The sequence below is a fragment of the Protopterus annectens genome, chromosome 4.part0 (genome assembly GCF_019279795.1).
Source record: "Protopterus annectens isolate FY-2018-M chromosome 4.part0, PAN1.0, whole genome shotgun sequence".
Classification (NCBI taxonomy): domain Eukaryota; kingdom Metazoa; phylum Chordata; order Ceratodontiformes; family Protopteridae; genus Protopterus; species Protopterus annectens.
In genome coordinates, this window is record NC_056733.1 from 230421235 (window position 1) to 230434438 (window position 13204).

The 13204-nt window shown below is 40.8% G+C and overlaps 1 protein-coding gene across 1 annotated transcript in view; it reads right to left on the reverse strand.

The window, feature by feature from the left end:
- The window catches only part of SUPT5H (SPT5 homolog, DSIF elongation factor subunit), a 1344557-nt gene that overhangs the window by 1150 nt on the left and 1330203 nt on the right, over positions 1–13204 (reverse strand). The window lies entirely within an intron of this gene.

Consider the following 13204-nt stretch of genomic DNA (forward strand, 5'->3'; position numbering starts at 1 on the left):
ATACATGAGAAAAAAAACTTTACAACAGTTTACATAAATGTCACTTAGAAACAGAGCATGTGCATAGCTTGCATAGGTATATACAATGTTGAACATTCGTTAGAAACAGACACAGGCTTGTATACAGCAAAGGGAGAGATATAACACTGCCAAAGATATCATAATACTAGAGATTTCTAGTAATTAAAATAAGAAGCGGTAGCTTAACTATGGACTATCAAAATGGGAGGAAAGCAGTTGACAATGAAATATAGCATAGTATGTTAGAGCAACTTCGAAAGTGTCGTTAAATTTAGGAATGTAAAGTAATTGGGAAAGTAAGAATGCTTGGGCTTCCTAGGACTGTTAGTAGTATTAGTTTTGTAAAGATGAGAATGATGAAACAGTGATAGGGCGGAGGGGTGGGAGACGGACAGTGGTTGATCTAATTAGACAGAAGAGATTGAGTTTTGTCACTTACAACCTGTGACTGATATCATTTACGTAAACAAAGTTACTCATTCTGATTCAGTGAGCATCTTTATGGCCCAATAGGAAAAAAGGGGCAAGTACAAAAAAGTACTTGGAGAAAAGGTAGCAGGTGTGGTCAAAAAGATTATCCTAGCTGAACTGAGCAGTAGCAGAGCCAACTTTTGCACAGATATTGTTTTAGTAGTAACTTGAAGGTGTGTGCTTTGTCTGTCTGGGTCTGTTTTACTTGTAGCAGGATAGAAATACAAAATAAAGGTAATTATACCTATTAGTGACTTGCTGGGAGTATGGAGAATCCCCAGCTGTGTTGCTTATTTTGGACATGGAGAGGACAGACTTGTTACTTGATCGTACTAGTCTAGAAATGGGATATGGTTGGAGCATTTTTTTCAATGAAGCACATTTTTCAGGGTAATTAGTTGTGGACTATCTTGAGTTGTAAGTATATAAGGGGGTGGGGGAGGTCAAGACAGTATAAATCTTTAAGGGGTATGTAGTGGTGAGTTTTTAGTAGGATATTTGCTGCAAACTTGGCTATTTTATTGTAACATGCATCAAGTTTAGTTTTAAGGTTAATATTCCAATTTGTAAAGATGGGGTTTGCATATTGAAGGAATAGAAGAGTAGGTAGGCAGTGAGTATGAATTTTCTTGCAGACTGAGAGAAAATGTTTTGCTCTCTATAGTGATCCTAATTTCCAGTTGGTCTTTTTAATGGCCTGGAGCAGGTGTTGGTTGTATTTGTTTGCTGTCAAGTAAGATGAGTAGCTTCGCTTGTGGTACATGTGCAATTTTTGTATTGCTGGATGACAGGATGTGAAATTTGTGTTTTGTAATAGGAGACTTTTGAGGGGGATAAAGAGCATCAATTTGGTCTTTTGGGGATTGAGGAGTAGGTCTGCACTGGTGAGACAGGAGTTTGTGTATAGGAAAGCCTGCTGACTGACATCTTGTAGGGTGTGCAGTGATCGTGCACAGCAGACGAGTGTTGCATAATCTGCACATTGACTAAGGGTTGTTTGCTGAGACTCAGTATGGCTTTTGTTAAATATATTGAAAAGGTGAGGCCCAAGTATTGAACCTTTTGGAACCCCAACTGTAAATACCAGGAAAGTTTCTTACTATTATCAACTGATCTACAAGGAGATCCCTTCTCTTTGGGAGATCTCCCATCAGATTTGTCTTCTCATCTGTTCAATTCAGCATTTTCTTCTCTAAAGCATGCTATGGTATCGTTAACAGAGGAGGCAGGTTCTTGGGGTTTACCTTATGCTTACAGCAGCAACAGCTCAACTTCTAAGCTCCTGCAACTGGATAGGAAAAAAATCTACACAACCGTTACTTACAGGTTCATAGGTGTTTAATAGGCTAACAACCACAAGGGCCTTTTTAAGCCCAGTCATGCATCCCAAATATCTGACAAGTTCTGATACCCTTTATAAGTGTAAGCAGGGATATGGGAAATGAAACATTTACAAGCAGGGGCCTGGGAGATGAACCATTTACAGATTGCCTGTGTCCATTAGAGACATAGGTACCAAACCAGGGATGAATTTCCTGTTCCCCCATCCAATTGTCCAAGTTGCACTTAAAATGGGTTAGGGAGGAACTCTGCTTCACATGGATGGGGAGCCAGTTCCATAGACAAAGTAGTCTCTGGGATACACACCTGTCTCCCCAGCAGGTCCCATCTATATCACAGGCAAGGTTTAAGTCTTTAGAATGGGTAATTCTGGTGCTGTTTGTTTTGTGGATATGCAGGATGTCCATCAGAGTGGGGTCTGACGATGCCTGTATGCCAAACACAGATCTCCCCTCAAAAGCCTGTAGGAGACAGAATACAGAGATAGGGCCTTGAGGTGGTCTGCAGAGGACATTTTACTTACGCCCTGTATTAAAGAATAAGCAATGAAAATGTATCCCCCCCAGTTGGCATGTCTGAAAGGAAAGAAAAAGACTGTATTCCCTTTCTGAATCAATACCTCTTAAGACTGCTAACCTGTCTAGATCTTTAATTACAGAATACACCCACAGACAAGTCAAGCTTTTGCTTAGCCCCATCCTCCATCAGAGCTCAAATATAAATAGAGCTTTTGTTTATGCTGACACACAAGTTTAATCTTTGACACCTTCAGGAAAGGGAAACATTCTTTAATAATGTGCAACAAGGTGAGGGTATTCCAGCACATCTTTGAATCTGTGATGCAGAGGAAATCTTTCACTCAGTTAACTGGTATGCTATAAGAATGGCTTCTCAATCATTTTCAAATACCCTGTCCAACTGTTTACAAAATGGGAAAGGCAATTCTGCATCATAAGCCACAATCACAGACAGCCATTACTCAGTCAGCTCTAAAGTAAACCGACAGGTCAGTACAAGTACTTACGCAACAGAAATACAGCAGTTACTGAGCCAGAAGTATATGCACCCATTCACAGATTTTACAAGCAATCTGCAACTTCCAGTCACTTAAGCGCTAATACACTCCTTCACACCATAACACCACAGAGATTTCTTCCCCTAAGAAACTGTCTCAAGAACTCGTTTATCTACCAGAAGGGAATTGTCTATTAGACATGATGAAGGATCAGCAATGGATGCAGTGGCTGTATGTGATTAACGCCTTCCTTGACCTCCAACAGAAATTGCAACAATGAAACTTAAAGGACTTGCATCTTACAAGAGTTTCACTGATGTTAAAAATACTGGTAAAAAAACACACATGAAAAGTACAAGGTAGAGAGAAATCCCCCATAAAGATAATTAGTTCCTGATATGCCTGTCTTGAGAATGGATCTCAACAGTTTCAAGAGTTTTCTGAACGCAGTAAATCACTGAACTGATTACTCCTGATTCTGTTTTGTTGATTGAACTGGACACATTTTTGTTTTTTGTGTTTACTCTATTTTACAAAATCACAACTTATTCTTATATCCTTTGTTGTACAAAACATATCAGTATTACCTGCTGACGTCTTAACTATGTGGTGAAGAGATATTTACTTCTTAAATATGTGCATATAACTAAAGGAAATGTTTTTCTACAGGAAACTACAGTGGCAGCTAAAAACAGTAAGTTAATGGTAGGGGGATACACTCTACAACTATAGCCACTCTGCCAAAAGGGAGGTCTCTCTTTTGATTTGTAAGTATTTCAGGTGTAAAGTTATATGCAATGATATGCGATGATGACAGATGGATAATATGCAAATGTAGACCCTCAACAGGGGAAATGGACTTGTGCAACATGTATGGCCCCATTGATAACAATTCCATTTTCTTTGCAGATATTTTGGACAATATAATGCTTAAGTATCCTTCTGATCCCAGTTATCATAGCAGCCACTTTAGCACCACCTTAGAGTCTGTTATAAACCGATAATCTCCCATGTCAAAGAAGCACATTAAACCCCCAAAAATGTTACAATCATAATCAAAGACCTACAGCTTGCAGTCGGTTAGAGATTAGCTCACCCCAATGACATAGCATGCAGTAGCCCCCCCCCCCCCCCCCCATGGAAGAGTTAGAGGAGTTATCTTGGCTTTTAATTTCTAATCAACCTGTGCTAGTCTTAAACATGACCTCGGTCTTATGACACTTAATGGACCTCAAAAACTCTTAACACAGGAAAACCCACTGTTCTGAAAATATTTATAGCATTTTGAAATCATCTACTGCTGCTTATACCTCAGCAAACCCACTGTAGTCAGTGGTCTCCTTTACATTCTGGGAGATCCTCCACCTAGAAATGCATGTATGCTTCTCAGCAGTGACAGCTGTCTCACACAGGAGGAAAAGTGGAAATCAAGAAATTAGAAGATAAACAGCAGTACCATATAATGTTTGCAGGAAGACCACTTTAAGCTGGCTATTATCTGGATCACTATAAGATAATATAATCTTCTCTAATGAGGGTGATGTAAGCAAGATCCTCTGCATATCATGAGATACTTTGCAAACATGGGCCCATAAAAATAAACTGTAGCAATGACTTGCACATCTCTTTAAAAACAGCAAGCCAATAGCTATATTACACATCTCAAAATGGGCAACAAGTTCACCACTTACCCATGTTATTGAGATCTTTAAAAATTTTACCAGACTCAATAGCTTGCCCTACTCAGCTCCATCTTGTATTAAAGACTTTCTATATTCATCTCTTGAATATCTTCATTGCTGACTGTCACAGGCCTCTTTCCCCAATCACACCAGACATTTGAAAGTCTCCTTGGCTGAAATGCTTCACACCACTAGAGCACCGACTGTGACCTAGATGTCTGAAGCTTAATTTGCAGCTTAAGTGCTAGGACAGCCAGACAGCAGATTTGATAATGACTAGAGTATTTCTACTCTCCCAAAGGGGGAGGGTACTAAGCGTTGTACACACAGTGAGAGCATACTCCAATGGAGGCTGAAGCATGACTCCCTAGCTGTGTGCAGGCTACCATCTCAGACATAGGGGGGGGCTTGAACAAGATGGTGTCAAAGGCGGTACCTGCGGTAAAATGATCTTGCCACCCACCTAGGGATTTCCTACTCCCCCCCCCCCCCATATCCTAAAATCCTCACCCCTGGGCATGTGTATTATGCATATCTCCCACTTTTGCTGCTCTTAAAAAGGTAAATAGCAGCATAAAAAGGCTACAGTCTACAAGGTCATTCTCTCTCTCTCTGGAGAGAGAGGGCTCATTTGCAGAATCACAGAAGAATTCAAATGGACTCCTGCTCTTTTATGTAAGGGATGGGCTTTGGTGGGGGTGGAACAAATGGGCTACCTGGGGATTAAGGGTGGCTGTCAGCAATAAGAAGAACTGGAGGCAAAAAAATTAAAACGTGCAAGAGGCTGTCCATTTCAACTCATCAGGCAAAGCTTCTACACCAGATGGACGCATACTATCAAAACAAGTTGCTGACAGAGAACTTAGCCATTTATACTAACACTTCTCAATTCTAGAGGGGGATGTGGAAGCATCCCACTATCAATGAATCAGTCCTTGCTGATTACACTGCCTAAACCAGGAGAAAAACAGACCTGATAACCAGATGCTGTACGACTTCCCTCATCAATAGTGAGGGTCATGTTTTACTCAAAGATCTGGGTTTCCATGATACAGCCCTTGATTTCTAAACTTACAGGACTGCATCAAGCTGGCTTTGTGAAAGAAAGGAAACAGCAGCACTGAGTCTATCATTACTACCAAACATTATGAAAGCAGCCTGTGCAAACTCCATCTGTGTGAATATTTTCACGGATTCAAAAAAAAGTACAGTGGTGTAAGTAAACTTATAACAGTAGAGGTTTGAATAGATCACTGTTGCAGTAGCTTAAGCTACAAGAGACTTATCTTCACAGGGAATAGATGACCGGACAGCTTCAAAATACTTTAGGGCACCTTCTGGGTACCCTAATCACTGAACAGCTTGAAGAGAGCTGTATAAAGTCAGCAATTAGGGCACAAAAAATCTCACAGCTTTCTTGCCTTAGAACAAAGAAGACTAGAACCCTGTCAGATGGGTATTTGTCAGAAGAAAATGAAAAAAAAAACACATCCTGGCATAAAAAATAAAAAAGAAGGGGGAAGGAAGGAAGGGAGGGAGGGTATTTGTACTGCAACAGTGACCTATCCGAACATCTACTGTTAAGGTAAGTTTACTTACACAACTGAACTACATTCATCATTAGATCACTGTTGCAGTAGTCAAAGCTATAAGGGAGCTTAGAAGAAAGGGGAGGAGGAATAGAATCCAGGAGCCCCTGGAGTACAACCTGTTCTGGACCTAAAGAAAGACTCTAGCTTGTAGTGCTTAGTAAATGTATATGGAAAATCAAGTTGCTGTGTCTGGAATACTTCTAAAACTCCACCCCCTTCCAAAAAGCCTAAGTAGTAGTCAAAGCTCTCACAGAGTGAGCCCTGACTTTGTCTTAAAGTGTCTTGTCATGGTGTGTATAAAGCAACAGCACTAGACAAACATTTAGAAATTGTCCACTCTGGCAATGATTGTCCCCTTTTCTTACCTTTATAGGAAATAAATGCTCGATTACAATTCCTTAATGTTTTTGTCTTATCACTGTAGTACCTGATTTGTCCATGGACATCAAGTATATGCAGAATTCTTTCTCCTTTATTTTTTGGTTCCGAAAAAAGACAGGGAAATGAACAGCCTGGCTCAATGCAAACTCTGAAACCACTTTAAGCATAAAGGAAGGACTGGTCCTTAAAGTCATCTTAGCTTTGTGAAAGATGAGTTAGGGTTGAATTACCTTAAGATACCCTTCTTGCAAATGTCAGCGCAAAGAGCAACAGTTTTCCAAGATTAGACCTTTAAATAAGCCTCATGAACAGGTTAAATGGAAAAAAGTGCAAGTTCCTTCACTAGAAAACTAAGATCCCAAACAAGAATGACCTGTCTTCTAGGTGGACAGATATGTGACACCCCTTTCCAAAACTGTTAGCTTGATGTAGGGTAGAAAAAAGGATCCACAGGCAGACAAGCAGAGGTGACTGAAAGGTGAATCTTGATAAGAAGAGTAAGAAAGTCCAGTGGATATTAACTTGCACAAATATTGCAGAACCAAAGGTATCCAAGCCTCAAAATGATCCTAGATTAGCACCAAGAAAATCTTTTACATTTAGCCATATATGATTTTCTAGTACCAGGTTTCTTTGTCTCTAATACCTGCTGCATATAGTCACAAAAAGGTGCCTAAATGGTATTAAAATTGTAACATCCAGGCAGTGAGTTGAAGAAACCAAAGTTTGGGGTTTATCAAAAACCCTTACCCTGTGTAAGCCCATCTTATGAAGCTTGCTGTAAATGCCCTTGACCATTTTCAGGAGAAGGGAGAGCCACTGTTGCCTGGGCAAAAAGTGAGTTACTACAATTACCCTGGGACAGTCCTTATGAATCTTTAGAAGGACCTTGGTTCTCAAGAGGAAATGGTGAAAAGGCATACAGGAACATCTCTGTCAATGGGAATGAAAAGGCATCTGTCTTTTTGGCCTTTGTGAAAGTAGCCCCAAAGCAAAATTTTCTTTAAACTGTCTGTTGTTAATGGAGGCAAACAGATCTACTAGAGAAGTTCCCAGAAGTCGATCAGAAATCAGAAATAACTTAGTCATTCAACTCACATACGAGTGTACAGGTGAACGAAATTTCGTTCCTCTAAACTCAAAAGGAAAGTAACACAAAAAAAAACACAACAGTAAATGAGCCAACTGAAGGCACAGAAGCTTTTACTGCGCATCTCTCACTCCAGCACCAGCAACAACCAAATCCCAGTGCAGACCCTTCGAAACCACTGAAGGCACAGAAGCTTCAAACTCCGCATCTCCCACTCTAGCACCAGCAGAAACAGATTCTCAGTCTGGACCCACCAACACCACAAACCGCACAATCGCTGTCCACTGCAGACCCAAATGGCCACAAGCAAGCAATCCTTCCTTCCTCAATCTTCCCCATCCATACCATTACTGTCACGAACTCCAACACCAATCATCCTCATCAGTGTCCCAAATTCATTCTGGTTTGTTCAGATTCAACCCGAGCAAGTCCAATCACGCTGGCAAACAAGGTTTCATCCTCTGCTTCTGCATCCAAACCGACTTGCTACTGAAGACCCAACTTCCATGCATTCATTTCCAAAGGAGCAAAAAATTACATTGAGCACTCCACAAACATCACGGACACCACGGCTGCAGACACTAGCACACTCGAACAGACAAAAACGGACCAGCCAATCAAGAGAATCAAAAGAAAACAAAGTGAAAGTCCATAACTGGAGCTGGAGATGCTGCTGCCACATGAGGCCCCACCACCTTGAACTTGAATCAATTCATGGAAGACACCCCCCCACCCACAGTGCAATTTCCACTTGTGGGAGGGGGGCTATCGTCCTACTCAACTGGTCTGCTATAGACATCTGCTCTGGTGGAATGTAAAGTAGCCTGTAGGGATATGTTGTGTTGACTTGCTAATTTTGAAGTTATCAAAGGTAGTCTGCAAAGGGGTTAGGATTTGGTTCCCCCCAATTTACATAACCCCATCACTATGGTGTTGACTGTCATTCCTAATTGAGAGCCTGGAATCCAAAAATAGTTTAGAGGTCCGAGAGCGTTTTGAAGTGCTATAATTTCTCTGACATTTATATGCTTTAGTTTTTTCCTAATGGTTCCAAAAACCTTGGGTTTTCATTCCCTTTGGAAACAGCAAGGTCTGAGACATCTATGGTCATAGACTGAATAGGGACAGAGGGTGGGGTTGAGGAGAGGGGAGGTAAGTTAGGCCTGGGGTTGACAGACAACTGATTAACCCACCGGATAATCTCCCTTTTGACAAACCCCAGCACCAGCTCTGAAAAGAAAGAGGGTCTCATTCAAAAGTCGTGCACTTAACAGTGCAGCAGCACTCTTATCCTGCACTGTAGTGTCAATACTGGAAAATTAATCCAGCTACCTGGTGTGGGACTAGGGCGTACAGCCTTCTGACCTTCCATTATCAAAGGCAAGTGTGCTACTTTGTTCAGCTACTGAGATTTTGTCCGGAAGGAAAAAAGATGTCATGAGGGATGTGATTAGAAGACATCCCAGAAACACTATCTTATGAGATGGAATGAGAGAGGATTTCTCAGTTCACACATCCCAGACTGAGAACAAGTTATTTTACTCTCTTATTTTTTATTTACCCAAGACACTTTCTTGACACCTTGTGAGATAATCTGCACAAATAAGGAAGCCTTCTAAATATGGAAAAATCCGAACACTCTGCAACCTGCAATGGGGCTACTGCAGGAGCCAGGCACTTTGTAAACACTTTTGGAGCGGTCGGGCAACCCAAAAGGTAAAGCAGAGAACTGAAAACATATACTAGACACAGAAAAAGTAAAAACTGTCTTGTAATATTGGGGAATTAGAATGTGATAAGCATCTTTTAAATCCAAACTTGCTAGAAAATGAATGATATCCAACACCCATTTGTCTTGGTAATTAAATCCCAATTTTCTTTGAAAAGAGACAGTCTTCCTCCCAAGCCTGCCCTCTCAGCAGGAGTCTGCAGGTGGCTCTGTTCTAGGCCTGAAAGAACCTTGCTCTGCCCCTACCCGCCTAAAGACCTCTCCCGCCCTGCCTACAGTCTGGAGATACCCCCTGGGAATCATAAGCTAGGCCCATCCACACTGGCCTGCAGGCCAAAAAAAATCTTTACCAGTTTGCATAGATGCAGCTAATCTTTAATTCTCTTTAAAACTGCTTCTTCTCTTTTTCCAAAACAACACATACGGCGATAGGAGCATCCAAAATCCTGTAAGGCATCCATGCCTAGCTAAATTCTGATCCTTCAACCAGTCCTGCACATGGCAGAACCTGCAGAAACAGAACTAATAGCCTCCACGAGCCTGTACAGCCTGTACAACATCAAAACAAGTGCCTTAAGTGCTTACTTGTTCACACATGAACCAAATCCCAAAACTCTTACACTCAATACCTTCTCCCCAAAGCATCCACTTTAGATTTTAATTGTGAAAAAACATCTTCCACCACAAAACACACAGGGAAATAGGGCCGCCCATGCTAGGTAAAAAAAAGAATTCCTAAGCCCTTTCCTGGAATCAGAGTAATCCTGGCCTTCCCATTTAAAGTGCCCCTGAGGTATCTGTTTACAAGAAATACAGTTCAGTTATTCACTTCTGACATCCGTTAAATACTGAGAAAGGAAAACAAAACCCCAAATGTTCTTAGCAGGAGTATAGTTTTCTCTGTTTTGATTGAAACTCGGTTTGAAATATTTCCAACCTGCACTCGCAAAACTGCTTCTGCATAAGAACATCTGAGAGGTTAGGTAACAGACTGTAGAAAGTGCATTTTGAATTTTGGAATTTGAGTGAAAGTTTAGAAAAGAAAGATCTAGGGCAGGTCTTTCTTTCTTCGGTACCAGAAAGATTCCTGAATAAAAACCTTTCCCTATTTGATATGGAAGAAAAGGTTCTAGAACTCCATGCAAGCAGGAAACTGGGAGGTCTGAATGGATAGATGTAAATGAATCCCCTTGAAAAGGAGGAAAAGAATCCCAGTGCCACTTGCAGCCTTTCTGAATGATTCTCAGAACTCAAGGGTCTGAAGCTATCTGGTGCCATAGCATATAGATAACCTACTTTTTATCATCATTCCTGGTTTAGAGAGAGGACCCTTTCTTTTCTTTTTTGAACTTCTCTGCCATTTTTTTTTTTTTACTTTTGTTTGCTTTTGTCCTGCTGGATTGTATTACATTTCCTATAAAAGGAATCTGACCTTGAAGGAAAGTTATTACATTTTAGCAAGGAGGGTTGAAAAATAAGGCTAATCTCCTGAATTAACTTTCCAAATTCATCAAATCTTTTAAGAACTTCAGCAGATGAAGGGACCAAATATCACCTCTTTGTCCAGGGAAACAATCAGGATCTCCACTTTGACATTCTCTGGTAAATTCCGAGAATGGAGTCAGTCAAACCTTCTCATCACTGACACAGTGGCATCTGCTCTATAAATATCAGCAGTGTCATAAGAACATTTTAGAGTATTTAGTTACCTAAGACACAAAAGAGATTAATGAATTTAAGTACGTCAATTGATGAAGTAATGTCAGCATTTAACCTTTCCATACTGTCAAAGGAAGCCAGCAGAAACTTAAGACATATGAATCTGACAATATATTATTCTGAAGGCTGATGTGGAAAAAGCATAAACTTACTGTCAGGCAATCTGCTTACTTCTCAGAAAACATCCTGTAAGACCAGAAAAACAACAGCTGCAGGTTGAGGGAAATCTACTGGTAGCAAATCATAGTACCTTGGCTTGGACTCTGGTTATTTCCTTTGGTTCCCAATGAAATAACTCCTTCGTTCTTGGTAAAAGTATCAGAAAGAGACAATGCATCAGTTGGGGAATCATAAAAAATTTTCCTCACAGTCCAACTCTACTTTCAGATGAGAGGCACATTACTAGACTAATTACTGCTCCACAGACAGAATCAGAAATGAATTATCCTTTTTAAATGAAGGGAAGACTAAGAACATTAAGACAAAGACTGAATAAACCTTTAACAAAATCCAACCAATCCTCCTTATCTGTCCTTGATAAAAGGGTGAAATGGGTAGAGGTAGAAAAAAGTGCCTAATTTTACACGTTCTTTTTATGGGAGACCTTGATGGGGAAAAAAGCACCCTGTAACACAGTTCTTTCCCATGGAATCAAGCTCATCAGTGTTTCTGCAAAGAAAAAGTCCACTCCCTCTGATAAAGAAGAGAGTGGTTCTCACTTGCCTGAGGAATACAGCTGAATAGCGGCATCAGACGTGACTATCAGTCTTTAGCAGTTTCCTAAGGAGCAGCAGTAGAGGGACTGAGAAACTGATGAGTGGTCCAAGAAACTTAGGTGAAATATAATCTGCATCATCTGAAGGAACCTGGATTTGAGAGGCGTAGGCTAATGAATGGTCATCAGCATCACAGGCCTTTCTCCCTTCTGTGGAAGAAAAACAGAAAGTAACCTTCTGAGGGGTAGGAGGAGGAGGACAAACTGCAAATGAAGGCAGTTTAAGGGCCATATTGGTTTTGAGCAAGCTCTGAGAGAAGTCCATCCACTCCTTTCTAGGAGGAGGAGGTAGGGAAACATGCTTGGTAGACTGTCACCTTTTTTTTGTGGTGATTTCACTATGAACCAAATGAAGAGGTTTAGACCACGGACATAGCTCAATCAGGTAGCCAGGAATCTCTTCCATAACTAAATTCTGCAGGATGCCTTCAGGTCCCTCTGAAATGATGATCAGTGGTTCCCCCTTCTCAGTAGTAGTAACAGTCTCTTTGAATGTGCAATCCTCTACCACCACACTGGCCTCCAGCAGTGTAGCTGTGGAAGGTGTCTGAGGGAGTGTAGGATATACTTCGGGTTCTGTAACGTCTGCATGTATAGCAGAGTCAGACTGGGCAGATGGCATGCCTGGCCTAGGCTTTTGATTTTTTTTTTTCTTAAGAGGTGGAAGTACGTCTGGTGGGGCAGGATCCACCATCCTGGAATGGGCCAGATGCTTCACTTATTGAGTCTCCAAGAATGTACTGAGTGGAGGCAAATGGGATTGCAAAGTGTTGGGCACAAGAGTGGCAAACGGAACAAGCTTTGTAATTGTGTTCTATAATTGTGTTCTATGCCTAAGCAGAAGAGACACTGGGTATGGGTATCTTTGAATTTGCCTACCACACTTTCACATACCCTCCTAATTGACATATAACAAAGTGCAGCAAACGTTAATACAAGGAGGAAGTTGTCCCAACAGGGCACTTACTTGAATCCAAGAAACTAATGGTACCAATGACCACAAATATCAGCATGCATTTGGGCTTGTGGTGTGGTATTATGTGGATTTATGCTCATATGTCTGTCTTTATACCCTACACTTGTCAACTGAGGCCATACATTGGATTTTTGCTACAGGGAAGGTTTATGCTTTGCTATCCTGGCTGGATGTCAGTGGTGAAAACCCATATGCTTGGAATACTGCAACAATGATTTCAGTCAAAACATCAAATGGTATTCCTATGGAAAACTAGGAGTTAGAAAGAGTGACGAAGATATGGAAAGCTTTGGTTAACAATATTTTAAAAAGAGGCAGAATAAAAACTTCATGGAAAAAAACAGAGGTGGTATTATTACTGAAAGGGTAAAAGTCACTTTCATACAGACCAATTTTGATTTTAAAATATGAT